Source organism: Canis lupus, chromosome 32 (genome assembly GCF_003254725.2).
Source record: "Canis lupus dingo isolate Sandy chromosome 32, ASM325472v2, whole genome shotgun sequence".
NCBI lineage: Eukaryota > Metazoa > Chordata > Mammalia > Carnivora > Canidae > Canis > Canis lupus.
The window spans coordinates 10,752,561-10,760,994 of NC_064274.1; positions in this window are offsets into that span (position 1 = coordinate 10,752,561).

Sequence of the window (8,434 nt, forward strand, 5' to 3'; positions counted from 1 at the left end):
AGACAGCACAAGCAGGGGGAGCAGGAGAGGGAGAAGCAGACTCCCCGCTGAGCAGGGAGCCCAACTCTGGGTTTGATTCCAGGACCCTGAGATCATGACCTGAGTGGAAGGCAGATACTTTACTGAGGCACCCAGGTGCCCCTATCTCTCTAATTTTAAAGTGAAGATGACAATATCAATCCCAACCACTTTGATAATGGGAGAACAAATGAGAAGACAATAGATGCTAAATGAACTACCAAAGTGCCACATATTATCATGGCTAAAATCTCAAAACTGGCTGGTAGCCGTGTTCTCAGATGAACACAGTGCTGACTCCTAGGCACTACATTTCAGGCCCTGATGATAAAGAAGGCATGGTTCTCAACCTCCCAGAATTCGGTCTTACAATCTACTGGGGAAGACACTGTAACACAAATAATAACAATAAAACATGGTAAATCCTATAAAATAAGAAAGAATTGGAAAGTTATGGGAACACATAATTTTCTGGAAGATCAGAAAGGCTTCAAAGAAAAGTTGAATTTGCACTGGGACTTGAGAGATGAGGTACTTGCCAGTACATTTTTCTTTCTTAAAATTGTTTATTTAGCTGTTCTCAGTAGAAACTCTCTTCCAAAAAATTTTTTTTTGAAAAAAAAAAAACATAATTAGGAGAACAGCAAGTTAGCCTTGTTCTAGTTTATTTCACTGGCAGACTTAACAAACAACATAGAGATGTAACCACTGGTTAAATAGACAAACCATTAGACTAAGGTTGATATAACAGCATGGACATAAAAAAAATATTGGCTTATTGAAAAGGTGAAATAACAGAGTGATAGGTTGTAAGGTTTATATTTATTATTTATGTCCTGCTTCTAAAAATAATGTTAGGCTTAATAGCTTTCAGTTCGTATATGGAAGATAATAATACAAATTTACCATTGATAATGATAGTGAGTTCTGCTTTTCTCCTCTTGCAGAAACACAAATCCATGTCCTGTTAATACCTTTTAGGTCCCCAGATGCTAAGCATTACATCTTATATTACATGCATTTAGCCCTGAATGCTAAATCTCAACAAGTATGTTTTTAGGGCAGGAAAAAAATGTGTAGCTATCATTGTCTATATTAGGAAAAAAGAAGAGCTTAATTCAGTAACCTAACTAAAGCAAGTAGAGAAAAGGAAATAGTAAGTGAGTGGAAATATATGAACTAGAGAATATAAAACAAAAGAAAATCAAAGAAACCTAAAGATTTTTTTGAAAAATAGTAGAAAATGACAAAGATTTAGCAAAATGGACCAAGATAAAAAGAAGGAAGACTAAAATTACTAAAATCACAAGTGAAAGCAGAGTAATTGCTACCAACCTTACAAAAATAAAAAGGCTTACAGAGGAATACTGTAAACAACTAAATATAAATTATAGGTCTACATAACCTACATGAATGAACAGATTCCTCTAGCTGTCCCAATTTCCAAACTCATTCTCTGAGGTTAGTATTACTCCAGTACCAACAAAGATATCACAGGAAAAGAAAACTATAGATTGATATCCCTTATGAACACAGATGCAAAAATCCTCAACAAAATACTGGAGAACTGAATCCAGCATCATATTTAAAAGATTGTACACCAGGGTACCTGGTTGGCTCAGCTGGTTAAGCATTGCAGTTGGGTTTGACTCAGGTCACGGTCTCAGGGTCATGAGATCAAGTCCCACATCATGCTCTCTCTAAAATAAAATAAATAAATAAAACTTAAAAAAAAAGATTGTACAGCATTACTAAGTGTGATTTATCTCAGGAAGGCAAGTATAGTTCAACCTATGAAAACCAATCAATTTAATATATCATATTAAAGACTGAAAAGGAAAAAGACCCAAGTGACCATTTCAATAGATACAGAAAAAGAAAAAAGAAAAAAGAAAAGAAAGATACAGAAAAAGACACTTGAGAGAACTCAACAACATTTTATAATAAAAAATACACCCTGAAATGGAAATAGAACTTCCTCATCCTGATAAATGGGATCTATGAAAAACTCACAGCTAACAGCATACTTAAAAAAAAAAAAAGATTTATTCATTTGAGAGAGAAAGAGCAAAGGAGGGGCAGAGGGAGAAGGAGAGAATCTCAAGCAGACTCCCCGCTGAGCCAGGAGCCCACCGCAGGGCTTGATCCCCTGACCCTGAGATTACTATCTGAAGAGAAACCAAGAGTGAGATGCTCAACTGACTGAGCCATCCAGGCGCCCCCTAACATCATACTTACTAGTGAAAGACTAAAAGCTGGGATCCCTGGGTGGCGCAGTTGTTTAGCGCCTGCCTTTGGCCCAGGGCGCAATCCTGGAGACCCTGGATCGAATCCCACGTCAGGCTCCCAGTGCATGGAGCCTGCTTCTTCCTCTGCCTGTGTCTCTGCCTGTCTCTCTCACTGTGTGCCTATCATAAATAAATTAAAAAATTAAAAAAAAATAGACTTAAAAAAAAAAAAAGACTAAAAGCTTTCTCCTAAGATCATAAATAAGACAAGGATGAGCCCTCCTGCCACTTCTATTCAACATTGTACTGGAGGTTTACCCAGGGTAATTATCCACAAAAAAGAGATAAAAATGCATTCACATTGGAAAGCAAGAAGTAAAAGTCACTCTATTCATGGATAACATAATTTTATACACAGAAAATCCTGAGAAATCCACACACGAACAAAAAACTATTAGATCTAATAAATGAGTTCAATATGTTTACAGGGTACAAAATCAATATACAAAAATTAGTTGTATTTCTATATGCTAGCAATGATCAACCTGAAAATGAAATTAAAAAAACAATTCCGTTTATAAGATACATCAAAAGAAATAGAAGACTTGTACATTGAAAACTATAAAACATTGTTGAATAATGAAGACCTAAATAAACAGAAAATCATCTCATGTTCATAGATTGGAAGATTTATTTATTTATTTATTAAATTTTATTTATTTATGATAGTCACACAGAGAGAGAGAGAGAGGCAGAGACACAGGCAGAGGGAGAAGCAGGCTCCATGCACCGGGAGCCCGACATGGGACTCGATCCCGGGTCTCCAGGATCACGCCCTGGGCCAAAGGCAGGCGCCAAACCGCTGTGCCACCCAGGGATCCCCAGATTGGAAGATTTAATATCAATATCATTAAGATGTCAAAACTTCCCAAATTGATCCAGAAATTCAACATAATCCAAACTGCTTTTTTTTTTTTACAGAAATTTATAAGCGGATCCCAAAATTCATATGAAAATACAAGGCACACAGAGTAGCCAAAACAATCTTGAAAAGTGGAACAGAGTTAGAGGATTCAGACTTCCCAATCTTCAAACTTACTATAAAGTTATGGTAATCAAGACAATGTAGTACTGATATTATCTAGGATAGACATACTATCCAGTATGTAAAAGAATGAATTCAAATCCCTGTCTCATACCACCCACAAAAATTAACTTAGAATGGATCACATATCTAAATATAAAAGCTAAAATTATAAAATTCTTAGAAGAAAATCTAGGCATAAATCTCTGTGGCTTTGGATTAGGCAAAGGTTTATTGGTACGATACCAAAAGCACAAGTGATAAAAGACAAAATTAAAATTTTTAGATGGGCTTCCTCAACAATAAAAACTTTTGCGCTTCCAAGTACACTGTCAAGAAATTGAAATGAGAGTGCATTGAATGAGAAAAAATATATGCAAATTATATACTTGATTAGGGACGTTAACTGGAGCGAATAAAGAATATTTACATCCCAATTTTAGAATGGGCAAAGGACTTGAATAAACATTTCTCTTAAGATATATAAATGGGGGGATCCCTGGGTGGCGCAGTGGTTTGGCGCCTGCCTTTGGCCCAGGGCACGATCCTGGAGACCCGGGATCGAATCCCACGTCGGGCTCCGGTGCATGGAGCCTGCTTCTCCCTCTGCCTGTGTCTCTGCCTCTCTGTCTCTGTCTCTCTCTGTGTGACTATCATGAATAAATAAATAAAATCTTTTTTTTATTTTTATTTTTTTTATTTTATTTTTTTTTTTTAAAGATTTTTATTTATTTATTCATGATAGTCACAGAGAGAGAGAGAGAGGCAGAGACACAGGCAGAGGGGAGAAGCAGGCTCCATGCACCAGGAGCCCGATGTGGGATTCGATCCCGGGTCTCCAGGATCGCGCTCTGGGCCAAAGGCAGGCGCCAAACCGCTGCGCCACCCAGGGATCCCCTAAAATCTTTTTTTTTAAAAAAAAGATATATAAATGGCCAATAGCATTTGAAAAGATGCTTGATGCCATAGTCATTAGCAAAATTGCAAATCAAAACCACAGTGAGATACCATTTCACACCCACTAGGATGACTCTAATCAAAAAGACAAATAATAATGAGTATTGATGAGAACGTAGAGAAACTGGAACCTTCATATATTGCTGGTGGGAATACAGAATGGTGTGATCTCCTTGGAAAACAGTTTGGAGGCTCCTCAAAAAACTTAAAAATAGAGTTGTCCCATGACATGGCAATTCCACTCCTAAGTATCTACCCAAGAGAAGTGAAAACTTATGTCCACATAAAATCTTATATATATGAATATCCATTACCGCATTCTTCATAATACTCCAACGTGGAAACAATGTAAATGTCCATCAGATGATGAATGGGTAAACAAAATGTGTCCGTACAATGGAGTATCATTCAGCCATAAAAAGAAATGAAGTACTGATGATACATGCTACAACATGGATGGACCTTGAAAGTACTATGGTGAGAGAAATCAGACACAAAAAGCCACGTATTCTATGATACCATTTACATATACTATCCATAATAGGCAAATCCATAGAGACCAAAGGTCAATGAGTGGTCGTCAGAGGTAGAGAGTGACTAGTAACATGTAGGAATCTCTTTGTGCAGTGATGAAAATGCTCTGGAAGTACATAGTGGTTGCACACCTTTATGAATATACCAAAACCTACTGAATTATGTACTTAAAAAATAAAGAAAGAATTATAGCCTTAACAACATTTTAAAACTTTGGAGGCTGCTAATAACAATACCTAATACTTGATAGCACCCACCATTGTTGTTGTTCAAAATCCATTATAGAGATTAAGTCATTTTGTCCTCATTACAAACCTATGACATATTCCTTTTACTAACTCCACTTTTTAGAAGAGAAAACCTGAACTCAGAGAGGTTAAGCATCTTGCCTAAGGTTACACAACTAAGAGAGACAGAGAGGGGATTCAAACCCAAGTATGAAAGTCCATTCAAGCCAATACATTTATTTGGCTTGTCAATGTGACTATGCCACAAAGTTCCAAAGGAACTGGTAAACAGGAAATAACTTTATAAAAAATAATTCAGGGTGACAAAAGTTACTGTGCTTTCTAGAGGATACTGGGAAATTTAATCTTTTAAATATAAGATACTGGGAAATTTAATCTTTTTAAATATAAGAATAAAACACTTTATTATTAATTATCCACGTTTAGGAGAGGCCCTTTCCTGGCACTTACATTTCAGATATTATTGGCTGCATGCAAACCCAGAAGCTTCCATATTAATTCTCTTTGAAAGGTGTGTTTTATTCAATCTTTGAGAATTAGAAATATTCACTTTATTTCCAAGTGGAAGCTGGGAAAAAAACGGGATGGAGTGTTTAGTCCTGATAATTAACAAGGGCTGAGTTTCTTTTAATGCTGCCAACTCAAGCAGACTCAGTGAGGCTTGCACTACAAGCCGCTGTTAACAGTGGGGTTCAGTTCATACTGGCGAGGCTGGCCAACGTCCACTTTGTCTTTGCACAGAAGAGAGCACTGCAGAGCAAGTGAGGGCTTGTTCTCCTGCCATGCCAAGATTAATCATCTGCTATATGTTGACTTATGTTCATTATCGAGAATCCCAAAAGGAAAGTTGTCTCTTATCCCAAATAGAGCTGTCTACATCCAGTGTAGTCACTGATAACCTTGAAAACAGGAAAATCTTCATGTGAAGTCATAGCTGAGGGAGACAAGATTAAGGGCAGCGTCTTAATGCTGGAGATGGCAATGACTCTGCCTGTTTCCATTCTTGCCCACTGTAATCCATTGTCCATGTGGTAGCTAGGAGACTGAGACTAGAACAAATCGAGTGCCTTCCATTACACTTAAAACCTGGAGTTCTCACATGACCTTTGTATGCTTGCATATCTGAGCCTGTCTCCCACCTTTGGTTTCTTCAATAACAGACTGCCAAGAAAACGTTGAAGGGAGAACTACAAGTTTTAAGAAACTTGAGAGACCTATGAACAACATGTGAAGTGTGAATTCTATATGATTCTGAATTGAACAGCACAACTATAAAAAAATTATGAGGCCAGGGCACCTACGTGGCTCAGTAATTGAGCCTCTGCTTTTGGCTCAGGTTGTGATCCCGGGGTCCTGGGATCAAGTCCTGCATCAGGCTCCCTGCAGGGAGCCTGCTTCTCCCTCTGCCTATGTCTCTGCCTCTCTCTCTGTGTATCTCATGAGTAAATAAATAAAATATTTAAAAAAAGAAAAAATTATGAAGCAAAAGGAGTAGCTTGAGCATGGATTGGATATGTGGATTAAGAATTATTGTTAATTTTTTAGGTGTAATAATGGTATTGTGATTATGGGTTTTTTGGTTTTTGTTTTTACAATAGCTCTTGTCTTTAGAGATACATACTGAAATCCAGGCAAAGTAACATGTTATGTGGGATTTGCTTGAAAATAATCTAATGAGTAGAGGGAGGAGTGTGCAGGTATAAATAAAATGAGATTGGCTGCAAGGAAATAATTATTGATGATGGATGATGAGTATTTGGCAATTTATTATACTATTCCTAAATATCTCTGTAGCTATGAGAAGGGGCACAAACATATTCTATAAGTTTTATTTTATTTTTATTTTTTATTTTTTAAAAAAGATTTTATTTATTTATTCATGACAGACAGAGAGAGAGAGAGAGGCAGAGATACAGGCAGAGGGAGAAGCAGGCTCCATGCAGGGAGCCCAACGCGGGACTCGATGCAGGGTCTCCAGGATCACACCCCAGGCTGAAGGCAGCACTAAACTACTGGGCTACCCAGGCTGCCCCACTCTATAAGTTTTAAAAACAGGAGACTGCATGACGTCTTGGAAAGAGTATAATCGTTGAAGTGAGACATCTGGAATCCTAAACTCCATCTTTTACCATCTGCATCACCTTGAGTGACCTCTCTGAGTATCTGTTTTCTTTCCTATAAAGCTAAGGATTTTAAAACCTACTGAGTCACAGCACTGAGAGCTAAATGAAATCACATATGTCTACAGCCTACTGCAGTGCTAGCACATAGAAGATATCTTAAAAATGGCATAAAAAAGAGTAACACAAATACAGCGGTTTACTCTTGTTAATGAGTCACTCAGTTCTTGTTTCTCTGTACTGTTATTGAACTACTCCTACCAGTGTGTTGTTTCTTGCAGACCAGAATGTAAACTGCTTAAGGAATCTTTAATTTAAAAAAAAAATTGTTTATTGTGCCTAGAACAGTGATGGACATAATAAATGATTATTGATTGAACAAAGCAAAACAAGATATTTGGCCTCTGGGTTTGGACATCAAGAACTAATATTGAATCACTAACATTGACTATGTCTGTGGAACATCAGCAGATTTATGTTTTTTTACTAGAGTTATTAAACACATATTTATCTGTACTAACCTCTGTTCTAGGCACAAGAGAGTGCTAAAAGTTGGAAAGAAGAGAATTTCCAAATACCGGTTAACATTGGAGATGCATTGTGTATGTATTTTTTCTATCATTTTTGTTAGTGTAAATAGTAGTGCTTTCATGCATTTGTTGCCGATCTGTCATGTTTTGTATCGAGACCAATTTACTTGACATCGTATGTGCTTGGCATTAAAAACAGGGTAAGAATTCTGTTTTCAAAAGGGGCACAGTTAGCTGGTAGACTCTGCCAAAGCAATTTTCCCCCTCCCTTCCTTTAACCTCCCAAGGAGACAATTGGTGACATTCTAAGCAGATGCTTGCTCAGAGAGTGGGCAGCAAGCCGTGGGCAGCCTGCTCGCTTAATTTTAAGCAAGATCTTTGTGTGTTTTATTATATTAATTAGTGTATTGGCAAGGTCGAATGGGATTTTTAAACCAGCAGGGGTTTTGCTGATCCCTTAATTTGCAGTTTGTGATGGTTCTTTTGTTTTTGTTTTCGTTTAATTCTTCCACCCATTAAACACTTCAATCTAGCATTAGTTGTAACTCCCTGTACTGCTAGAGCTTTAGGGAGTGATGCATGAAGACAGAAAGTGGCTGGAGTAAGGAGGGCAGAGTGCATTTTTTTCTTTGGTACTGGTTTGAAAGGGGGCTGCTACTTTCATTTTATGTATATAGGTATTTCACTGTAGGAATGAGCTCCTAGAAAAATGATG